Below are 12,631 nucleotides of genomic sequence, written 5' to 3'. Positions count from 1 at the left end.
GTCTCATGAGCTCTCCAGAGTACATTTCCAGCTGAGGCTTCATTGCTGGATGCTTGTTTTTTTTCCCTTTCTCTTCCTCCCTTTCCTTTACAATCCTGCTGGTTGGATTTCTGCTTGGATGCATCCCTCCCCAACTCAATCAGCTCAATATACAAAACCATACAAAGTCTTACAACTTATCTGGCGCATAAGTTAAAGTGGGCACCCTCACTTGCTATTTCCATGCTTTTTACTACTGCAATATGCTCTATGTGGGGTTGCCCTTGAAGACTGTTCAGAAGCTTCAGCTGATTCAGAATGCTGTTGCAAGGATGCTCATAGGTGGAAGTCATTGCATGAGTATCACACCCATCCTGCAGCAGCTTTATTGGTTACTGGTCCACTTCTGGGCTAGATTCAAGGTGCTGGTCTTGACCTTTAAACTCTCCATGGCTTGGGGCCGGGATACCTGTTGGATCACGTTCACCCATATGAATCTGCCAGGACCCTCCGATCATCATCTCAGGCCCTGCTCATGGTCCCACCACTAATAGAGATCCGGTTGGTGGGGACTAGAGACAGGGCCTTTTCGATTGTGGCCCCTCGGCTTTGGAACGCCCTTCCTGAAGAGCTTCACCATGCTCTCCCCCACTCAGTGTTTTTAAAAAGCAACTTAAATCACACCTTTTTAAGGAAGCTTCTTAATGCTCCATTTTTGGTTATATCTGGTAGGTTCCTTAGCTTTTTATAATTTTCAGTTTTTAGCTTTTGAAAAAACTTTTCATTTGAACCTAGTAATGAGTGTGGTTTTAACCTGACTTTTAACTTGTTTGCTCAATTTAGTTAATTTCATTACTTTTATTGTGTCTTGTATTTATTTTATTGTTTTGAGCTGCCCTGAGCAGTAGTGCACTGGAGGGGTGGGGTATAAATATTTTAAATAAATAAATTTTAGAGCACGACTGAAAATTAAAAGCATCTTAACTCATTTCTAAATCAGAAGGTTTTGGGTTTACTGAATTTGATATTGTTCAGTGGTTGGGTGTGGGGGGTGTTTTAAAAAGGAGCATATTGCTGTATAGTGTGTCTTTTAGGTAATATAGCTTTTTGGGTCTTTTTGACACATTAATCACCTATGTGGTGAGCCAAAATTGGAAGGAAAAAAAGACTTTGGGGGGATTATTGGTGGCCACTTGGGAGGCTGAAGAAAGGTCATTTATAGCATTTAAGCTCTATGACATTCAAATGGCCTTTTGCAATAACATGGTGGTGCCATTTTGTAAAGTGCCCCCTAATGTAGGGGTGTGCAATTCGGTATTTTCGGTGTTTTGGTTTGGACCCAAACCGAAACACCCCTGTTCTGTTCTGTGCCCGAATTTTGCTCACCTGAATCACTCCCGATTCGGTTCGGATTCGGATTTACCCGAATCTGAATCTGAATCGATTCGGGTAAGAAAAATGGGTCCTGGGGCCAAAAGATTGGGGTGGGGTGGTAGTGCCCAATGGGTGGAGGCTACCACCCAAATTTCAGGGGGATTGGGCAAAGGACTGATTTTTGGTGATTTTTTATTTTAGTGTATTTGGGGCAGATCGGGGGCAGAAAGTGGGATCTGGGCCAGAAGAGTGGGGTGGGGTGGTAGTGCCTAATGGGTGGAGGCTACCACCCCAATTGCAGAGTGATTGGGCAGAGGGCTGATTTTTGGTGAATTTCTGAAGTTTATGCGTTTTTAAGGTTTCCCCCCATTAGGTAGAATGGGGGGTGTATTGCTTCACATTGGGGGGAAAGGGGTGGCCTAGAGCGGTGTGGGGTTGGTGGTAGTGCCAGTTAGGGGCAAGGAAGCAACCTGAATTTTTTCAAAGGATTTGGGCAGAGGACTGATTTTTGGTTAATTGTTGAAGTTCATGTCTTTAAGGTTTAGATTCTATGATAGCAGTGGATTCATGGTGTGTCATTGAAAATCTCATTTGCTTTCATAGAATCCACACTCAGAATACCTCAGAAACAACAGAACCCTGTACGCCATGGGTTAGAAACCCATAGGGGTGGTTGGCACCCTATGTGCACTACACCCCCACTCGCTCTGGGCCACCCCAGCACCCCCCAAGTGCACTTATGGGGCTGCTGAAAGCTCCATTCTATTATAACTTATGAGGAAAAACCTTAAAGACGTGTAAACTTCAACAATTAACCAAAAATCAGCCATCTACCCAAATCCTTTGAAAAAATTCAGGTAGCTTCCTTGCCCCTACCCGGCACTACCACCAACCCCACACCACTCTAGGCCACCCCTTTCCCCCCAACATGAAGTGATACACCCTCCATTATACTTAATGGGGGGAAACCTTAAAGACGCGTAAACTTCAGAAATTCACCAAAAAACAGCCCTCTGCCCAATCACTCTGCAATTGGGGTGGTAGCCTCCAACCATTAGGCACTACCACTCCACCCCACTCTTTTGGCTGAGATCCCACGTTATGCCCCCTATCTGCCCCAGACACTAAAACTTCAGAAATTCACCAAAAATCAGCCCTTTGCCCAATCCCTCTGCAATTGGGGTGGCAACCTCCACCCATTAGGCACTACCACCCCACCCCACTCCTTTGGCCCCAGGACCTTTTCAATTAAAGTAAAAGGAAAGCAATTTCTGCATTGAAATCAATGGAGGCAAAAAGGCGGGAAATTCAAAGAGACGTCAAACTGAAAACGGAGGGGGAAGAAGAAGACAAGGCTGGCACTTTTCTAGGGCACAAAAAGGAGACCCGAAACACCAAAAAAATTCGGACCTGAAATAGGGGTGATTCGTTTCGGGTCCGAAAATTATCGGGTCTCATCATGGGTGATTCGGTTCAGCTCCGAATCACCCGAAATTGGTCGTTTTGGGCACAGATCATTCTGTGCCCGAAACATTTTGCACATCCCTACCCTAATGCTATTGTATGTGGGTGAGAGTGTCCCCCCCAGTGAATTTGTGCAAATGCAGCCTAAGCCTCTGCACTACCACTCACTATTACTTGTTCTGTTTCTCTGTCTGTTTCTCCTAGAGTGCTAGAACTGGGGCCAAAAGGTTGTTCGTCTACAGTGACTGTCTTGGTTCATGTGTCTGTGGTTCCTAGAGTTTGAGATGTGCATATAGACTTTATACAGGCTTGTTTCATGCTCTATTCCTGCGGCTAGCTCAGATCTGTGAGTGACTGAGTCCTCCTAGCATTTCTGTATGAGCTAGAGCCATGCAATGTGACAACGTTGCCTGCAAGGCCACACTTTCAGTATAAGAAGTCCCATTCTCATAGTGGCAAAAGTGTTTTCAATACAGATCCAATCCAAGCTGGACCTAACACTGAACTGCTACTGAGGAAATACAGGTTGAGTATCCCTTATCCAGACTACTTGGGACCAGAAGTGTTCCGGATTTGGGATTTTTACAGATTTTGGAATATTTGCTCTCTCTTGCAAGGTAGGGATGGAGGAGCCCCCTTTGCTGCCTCCTGCCAGGGGAAGGCCAGTTTAAGGGTTGACCTGAGGGAGTCCAGGTTCCTAGAGAGGCAACTGGGAAGAAACATTCAGCACGGGTGCCTTCCCTTCCAGCCCCTCCCCCGAGAAAGGAGCCTTTGTGTCTTTTCCTGCCTGCAGGATCTGCAGCCCCCCCACCCTTGAAGAAGAGAAGTCGGTGGTTCCAATGTAGGTGGGGTGTGTGGGGACCCCAGAGCTGCGAGGGGAGGCGATGCAAGGGAGGAAAGGAGGGAGTGGGCTTGGGATGACGGAACCAGGGGAGAAATGTCCCGGGTGGGCAATGAGGGGGATGAGATGTGTGCTGCCTTCTGAAATAAGTAAGTTAATAAGTAAGTTTTGACTGCATGTTTAAAAGCAGCAAAATTGGGAATCTGCAAGCAAGTGAGCTGAGGCGTTTTGTTTTATGTTTTTATTACAGTGTGGTGATTTTGGAGCATTCCAGATTTCGGATGTCCAGATAAGGGATACTCAACCTGTATAAACTTTATGGTGGTCAGAGCTCCAACATTGATTAAGCACTACTGTGAATTAATGTACCCTCAAAGAAGATCTGGGATTTAAATCAGATTAGTTATACTTGATTAATATGAATATCTTTGAGGGATATCTGATTCTGCTCTTCCAAAGAGAATCCCAGGATCCTAATGATTATTTTCATGGAACTGATCCAAGGATAACTGAGAGACCTGTGAGTAGTCTTTAAACATAAAGCAGACATGTGACAAAAAATAATAATATTGCAAATATTTGACGCAGTTACCACATAAACAGGGATGTAGCTATAATTGAGCCGATGGGTTCAAAGAACCCTGCCCCCCCCCCCACTCTCCTGAGAGCCTCCCACTCCACCCATCCCTACTTTCTTCAATCCGAGGAGCCACTGGTTGGGGGGTAAACACAGGCCCCCTCTCCCCTAACTACGCCCCTGCACATACACCTCTACTATGTAATTTCCTTTACGCTTTGTAACACAAGGAGCAAAATAGACTTCAGAACTGCATTAGCTCAAATATCCTTTTTGTCCAAAGATTACCATTTAAGCTTTCTTCTTTATCTACATCCCAGGATTATGGTTGTTCCTTCCCCTTGTGGGTTCCATTTATTGCAGCAGACAAGGTTATTCATGTCCAGCGAGAAAATTCATGTTTTGATTTTCCTCAGAAATGGCAATTTGTCATGCTCTGTCTCCTAATTTGTTCCTTGCAATGATGGGACTTTAGCAATCCTTTACTAGAAAGAGTTGTTATCAGTAAAATGAACTTGGAAACATAAGGAGGCAATTTGAAGCCTGTGATTGACAGGGCAAAGTGCACATGGTCAACTACCTAGTGCAAGCCATAGTTCAATGCAGAAATCAATGTAGGCTCGGGCAGACTGAATCTCTAATAGGAGACTGCAGGTAAGATAGAACAGGTTCTGTGGCTCAGAATACAGACGTTATGTGACCTGAACCACGTCTCAATAGTTTTGATTTTCTCATCCGAAATAATAGATTAGTGATATTTGATTAATGTGGATTTCCTTATGCCATTGGGCATTATAAAAACAAATGAGATTGAAATACAAGCATCCCAATCCAGAAAGGAAAAGACAAGAGCAGGACTGGTTGGATACCCTTTGCTGCAGTGGGATGGGTGACCAGATGCAAAGGATCTGGCAGCCTGGATCTGTCATGCACAATAGTGAATTTGGACAGGTCAATTTCACTCATCCCTTCAGGACAAGATGCACCTGGATACCCATCTGAGTAGGAAAGATGGCAGGTGAAAGTCTTTTGTCCAGGTGAAAGTCTTTTCAAATTTAATGTCTGTTGCTTTTGCATCAGTTCAGTGGACAAATGAGAGGCTGGAATCCTGAGGGTCAGCAGTGCTCATTTTAGTGCTCCACTGAAAATAGCAAGGACACAATGGAGGGTTTAAAAAAAAAAAAAAACAGAGGAGAGAGCCCAAGATATACCATAAAATGAACAATTTGGACTGTCTCAGGATTATTGAGACAGCATTTTGTTTTCCCTTTGGGGGGGGGAATGATTCCCCATCAAGCATTTCCTGCATCTGCTTTTCCAGTTTCTGGAGCAGTAATGTAGCTTGTTATGTTAGAATCAGGACAATTGCATAATCTATCAAAGCAAATGTAGACAGTGTGTCATGGTGACAGCTGCCCTGCAGTAATAAGGTCTTGGGTAGAAGCTAGAGAGCAGTTCTTGGTTTTATTATCAGAAGCATGAAAGGGAAAGCAAAGCACAGTCCTCTAAGTTTGGGTCACCTGGGAAGGAACTTGAAGATAAGAAACTATTTCAAGCCCTTTAAAAAAAAGAGGGGGGGTGTGATTCTCTCCTTCCCACAGAGATGTATACTTTAGAATTCTGGACATGGTATTACTACAAACCCTTTTTCAATCGCTAGCTAAAATATCTCTGCTGAATGACTGAGCCATATCTTCCCAGTGGCCTTTCTGAAATAGTGTGTTTGAAACTGTGAAACAGAGATAAGGAGCAGGACCTCAAGCTACACCTGCATTGTTACTGCTGCTGTGAACTTAAATTCCATGGGGCGGGCAGGGTGGGGGGGCAATAGCATCACACTTCTCTTTTGTATAACTCATGGTAGTGTGTGGGATTGTGTGAAAGTCAGAAGAGTAAAAGGCTGTTGGAAATATTGGAAAGACTTAAAATGATAAGGTGTAAAATATTAGGTTGATTTTTTTAATGGACAACAGCGGAGCTAAAGAGGAAGCAGCCACCTGTTTAAAGGTGCCCCAAACAGCCAATCACTCCTTGAGAAATTTGTAAAGGGTTGAAAATCAACACTTTAGGTGAACAGATGGTGTTTGCACTGGGCTTTCTTCCCATGGACTCTCCCCTTGCCACTGGGCTGCACCCCTGAACCCATCTCAAATTCCTGCACTCTGCTCACTAACTGGACCCCCAGACCCATTCTGTGATCTGTGACCCATTCAGACCGGCCCCAAGGCCCCACCCAGGGATCCAAATGGTTTGCAACTCTAGCTTTATGGAAACATGAGAGAGATTTAGGGGGCTAGCTGGTCCTCTTCCCATTCACTGGTTGCCCTTCAACAATCCATCCCACTCCAAAAATCACTCTCTGAGGATTTTCTAAAATGTTCACACTCATTCATTCAGATATAAGATGGGGGAGGTGATACAAAGTGAAACAGTTCAAAGACAGAATAGCTGTTCAATAACAAAATTATACTCAGAAACAAAATGGAAGTCTTCTAAGACTTCCACACCAATATTTGCCACTGACTTCCAGAAAGATCTAAATCAATATCCAGATTTCAGAATCAGTGTGCCTCTGTGGATCTCAGGAAGGACTCCTGAAAAGTTACTTAAGTGGCTTCAGTAAGTACAAATGGAGTCAGAAAATATGTCCCATTGCAACACATTGTAAGTCCATACTGGTCACCGGGCCTTGGACTGCTACCGTAAGGAGACAAGGGCTAATTGGTGCTGGAATTGGACAATCCAAGCCTGGTGCATCAATGCCAGGATTAGCACAGCAACCACCTTTGCAAAGTTGATGAGGGATCACCACTGTACTGCTCAGCAATGGAAACTGTGATGACAACATGCTTCACTAGGCCCAGGGTGACATCAAACATTAGGAGGCAATGACATTATTTGTCTTTTTTGCTATTGGACAGATGGCTTTGCAGCATACAAGTAAGAACATAAGAACAGCCCTGCTGGATCAGGCTCAAGGCCCATCTGGTCCAGTATCCTGTTTCACACAGTGGTCCACCAGATGCCGCTGGGAGCCTACAGCAGGAGTTGAGGGCATGCAGAAGTACTTCAGGAGCCATAGTCATTCTCCAGGAATATGGTGTTATCCCTTTGCCATATGGCTTTCCAGAACCACTCTTCAAAGCTACTTAAGTAGTTCCACTGAAGGTGTCCTCATATGGGGAACACTTTAAAAGGCCTCAAAAGTGTGGTCCTGGAAAGTCATATGGCAAAGGAATAAAGTCTTATTCTTGGAAAATGGCTAAGACTAGCAGCCCCAGATTGCTGCCTCCCTCTGCCTCACACCACTGGCTTCTCACTTCACCATCCACAACCGTATGACAGGAAGAGCTCACCTGGATGCTTCTGTCCTAAGAATCTGCTAAGCTGTCATTCTTTAATGGCAATAGAGCTATGGCTTATTTTCAACTCAACTAAGTGTTGGTCTGATGGTTTTCTTCTTCCATTCTTTGCCCTGCGCACAAGTAAAACATTGAATTGCAGTCACTCTGTGTGATGAATGCTTCAGACTGATGGTCTGGGTTCCAAATTAAAGCAGCCAGCTGCCTACACATAGGGACCATGTGGAATGTCAATGCCATTAGTATTGTGAGAGCCATCATTCCCGATTGATTGATTGACTGACTGATGATTGATTGATTGATTAAGTGCAGTCAAGTCGGTGTTGACTCTTAGCGACCACTTGGAGCCACAAATGTAAAGTTGATTGATTGATTGATTGATTGATCAAGTGCGGTCAAGTCAGTGTCGACTCTTAGCGACCACATAAATAGATTCTCTCCAGGATGATCTGTCTTCACCTGGGCCTTTAAGGTCTCTCAGTGGTGCATTCAGTGCTGTCGTAATCGAGTCCATCCACCTTGCTGCTGGTCGTCCTCTTCTTCTCTTTCCTTCAACTTTCCCCAGCATTATAAACTTCTCAAGGGAGCTGGGTCTTCACATAATGTGTCCGAAGTATGATAGTTTGAGCCTTGTCATTTGTGCCTCGAGTGAAAATTCTGGATTGATTTGTTCTATGATCCATTTGTTTGTTTTCCTGGCTGTCCATGGTATCCTCCAAAGTCTTCTCCAGCACCAAAGTTCAAAAGCGTCAATGCTTTTTCTGTCTTGCTTCTTCAAAGTCCAGCTTTCGCATCCATAGAGTGTCATGGGGAAAACCATGGTCCGAATGATTCTAATCTTTGTAGGTATAGACATGTCACGGCATCTAAATATTGTTTCCAAGGCTTTCATTGCAACGCTACCAAGTGCTAGTCTGTGGCATATTTCTTGACTGCTGGATCCTTTACTGTTGACGGTCGATCCTAAAATCTATTCCCGATTACCAGGTTATAAAAACATGGCATCTAGATTTCAAATTAAAAAACATCCTCTCGGTTGACCATATGACCTATCCCCTAAGGGGCTTTTACAATTGTGTGGTTGTGTGTTAAATTTCCCTTCCTTCTGCAGTAAAAGTATTGAAAATTAAATAAAAGATGTTCAGCTTTTCAACAAAATCCAAAGCCTATTTTGAAATGGATGTATATTATTATTGCTTGTTTACACAGTCAGACAGGTGTTATTGACTGGTTTGTTTTATCCAGACATCGAGTCCTTCCCAAGGACCTGGGATGCCAGAATTTTATTGTCAATGGTTATAGATATCGTCGCAGAATATAGGCTGTTCCCAGTAAAGCTGCTTTTTGTAATTGGCTGATGGTGATTTCTGTGGCCCTTATGGTGTTGAGGTGCTCTTCAAGGTCTTTTGGAACTGCACCCAGGGTGCCAAATACCACTGGGATTATTTTGGTCTTCTTTTCAATTTCAGTTTGTAGATCTTTGTATTTGGTGATTTTTTCTATTTCTTTTTCTTCTATTCTGCTATCCCCTGGTATTGCTATGTCGATTATTTTGACTTGTTTTTCTTCTCGACTACAGTGATATCTGGTGTATTGTGTGGCAGATGTTTGTCTGTTTGTAGTCGGAAGTCCCATAATATTTTTACATCTTCATTTTCTTCAACTTTTTCAATGTTATGGTCCCACCAATTCTTGGCTACAGGTAGCTTGTATTTTTTGCAGATGTTCCAGTGTATCATCCCTGCTACCTTGCCATGCCTTTGTTTGTAGTCAGTCTGTGCAATCATCTTAAAACAGCTGATCAGGTGGTCCACTGTTTCATCTGCTTCTTCTTCTTAGTATTATTATTATTATTACATTTATATCCCACTCTTCCTCCAAGGAGCCCAGAGCGGTGTACTACATACTTGAGTTTCTCTTTCACAACAACCCTGTGAAGTAGGCTAAGCTGAGAGAGAAGTGACTGGCCCAGAGTCACCCAGCTTGTCTCATGGCTGAATGGGGATTTGAACTCGGGTCTCCCCGGTCCTAGTCCAGCACTCTAACCACTACACCATGCTTGCCCAGCTAGTGGCACTTCAGCCAGTTCCTTAATGAGCCCTTTAATTTAGTTTTAATTTTTTTTTCTAAAGTCTGGCAGAAGGTTTCTTGGATACAATAAAGGCACAGAAGAGTAATTATGTAGCATGATTAAACCAAGTCTATAATTCTTTCCATTATGCATATTGCAGTGGTAAAAAGCAAGAAGCCAAGATGCAGCCATGTTTTTGATACTGTTGGAAATAAATCTGATCTGTGTTGTTTTCCTTGTTTAATTGTGACCAGTTCTTTGGTGATTTGGGTGATACTATACTATTGTTGTCTGAATAAACTCAGTAATGAACTGTTTCTATTATGATATTACTCCTAATAGACAACATACTCTAGACAACAAATTGCAACTGACATTAAATGCCTCTTTGCATTTCCAGTTTTTAAAATAGCAGTTGAGGGGGACCCGAATCTGGGTCAGGTCCATAGAAGGTTAATAATTTCCCCTTGGACATCCTGATGAAAAGCTGCTATTTGTGCCTATAAATGTCCTTCCTGGAGTACATGGGAGCTTTGGATGAATGTTTTTTGTCAGGAATGCAGTGCAGAGGGCAAATCAACTCCCACAGTCAAGGAGTGCAGGTGGGCCAACCACAGTCCTGAATTGGAATGGGGCCCCTATATGGTGGCTATTCTTTAAATTTTAAAAAACCCAACCAGACAGAAATACGAAAATGCACTTAAGGCCATGTGTGGTGTGATCTTTTTTCTCTCTTTCTTATAGGTAGGGCTGCCACAAAGATGTGTTACTAGCAATGCTGCTGGCTCCCAGGAGCCCCCTCGCTTGTGTTTGAGTCTCCAGGCTTTGAGATCTCACTCTTGACATGCTCAGGAGCCTCACAGCATCCTGAGCTCTCTATTTGTGGCACATGGGGACAGGTCACTTAGTTGACAGTGGGCCTGTCTCCCCTAGATTTGGCTACTAACAAGCAAATTGGAAAGGGGATCAGATGCATGCCCGCCTATGCTGGGATACCCTAAGTAGGGATACCCTCAGAGTGAGCCTATGCTGGGATACCCTCAGAGTGAGCCTACCTTGGCCCGTCCCCTCATTTCAAAAAGGATAGCAGCAAGCGAATGCACCCATTAACTCAGCAGGAAGAATGCAGAAAAGGCTCACGGAGGTACATCTCCTCCCTCACAAAAAGAGGTTGAGTCAGCAATAAGGACCTAGAGATGCACCCATTAAAAGTACTGACTGGATTATTGGACATGCAGATTTCCTCTTCTCATGTCTACACAATCTATTTTCATGACAAATAGCCATGGCATGCCTCAGCAATTCCCACATTGTTACACTCAGGAAGAGCGATCAGCTACAATGGAATCCTTGTCGGTTCCACCCAACACACCTATTCAACATAAAAGGTCAATTGGACTGTTCCCCAAAGACATGTTTTGGGGTATAAGAAGCCCCAATTTCATGATCCAAGGTGCTCTTTGTGTACCAACTACCTTGGAGTACCAGTTGCTTGGCGATTTACTGTTCACAGGCCACCATGCCAGGCAGTTCTTCATCCCACTCCCCAGATCAACTCTCTTGCCTAGCCTGATCTGCCAGTCTTCCTCACCAGCATAGGAAGCTGATTCCACAGAGCAAGCACCCTCGTGGATTCACCTCTATCAATTAACCCCTCCAACCTCCTTGCCCCTGCCTCTGATTGAGCTGTCCCTGAAGAACGAGGTCCTTTGGTTGTTCCAGGAGCCCTGAGGTCTCTTCACCCAGATCAGGTGATATGAGCATTTGTTCCTCACTTGGCCTAACTCTATCCCTATTCCTTTTTCCTAAATCCAGCTGCCTCCCTCTCCAAAAAGCTTCTTTCTCTTGCCTGCCTGGGAATTTATATAATTAGGACTTTAAGATAAAATGCCTCATTGCAGTTGAACGTATTTTTAACAGTAATATTGCTTTAATCACACATTTCTTTCTGCTGTACCCCTCCCTACAATAAAGACTTTCTTTTGATTTTGAAACTTAAATCATGCCTCAGTCCAGTCATTTCCTGGGTCCACAACTTTGCACAAATTTAATCTGAAATGGAACTGTCCTCTTTGAGCGAATTTCCCCACACAAGCTCAAACGCAAGTTTAGGGGTATTCACCAATCACGCCGGGACTGTTTCATTAACAGATTTTTTCAGATTATTGGATTGTGAGCTCTTGTGGGCTTCACCATGAATGTATAAACATTTCTCCTTCCATCCCCCATCTCAGCAAATGACACCATGAGTGCTTGGGGGTGGGAGAAGTCAGCCCAGAACTGCTGAAGTTACTCTGGCAAGACTCTGCAAGAGCAGATGCTATCACCTTCTAGATGTCTCCTCCTGTTATATTGACCTTGTCACTTAAAATGCTTGTGCCGGTGAAGTGAATGAATGATCATTTGTTCACTTGCTGCCTCATGCATCACTTGTCTCAGCTAGCCCCTCTGGGCCACCATAGACATGCCTGCTTTTAAACTCTGACCAAAATTCCATAGCAAATCTTTGCACTCCAAGAGCTGAGCACAACACATTCAGCTGCTTCTATAACCTTTGCCATCAACTGGTTTAAATCAAAAAGGCTGGTACTATCAAGTGACTGTATGAACAGCAAATGAATAATAAATTGTGATAGTTTGCTATCATCATATACTTAGGCTCCACATAGCCCAATACATTCAACCAGGAATGAATCAACTAAAAAGTGTGACAAAATAAATCAAGAGAATAAAGTACAAAACGCATCCATTCATTTGTGTTTGAAATGCAAAAAGTGTTCATCAACAAGAAATCTGTTGATTCAACTGTAACATTAAGCATCACAGAAAGCTAATTTACTTTGCAATTTGGCTGTAGTTAAATTCCCATTGATTTAAACCAAAGCATGTTGATAGAAGTAGAATGCCCATTATTTAAACCTAGGGGTGTGCACGGAACTGCCAACTGCGGTCCGGCACTGGGG

Source organism: Hemicordylus capensis, chromosome 2 (assembly GCF_027244095.1).
Source record: "Hemicordylus capensis ecotype Gifberg chromosome 2, rHemCap1.1.pri, whole genome shotgun sequence".
Taxonomy (NCBI): Eukaryota; Metazoa; Chordata; class Lepidosauria; order Squamata; family Cordylidae; genus Hemicordylus; species Hemicordylus capensis.
The sequence above is the reverse complement of the archived record's forward strand: the minus strand, read 5'-3'. Positions refer to the sequence as shown.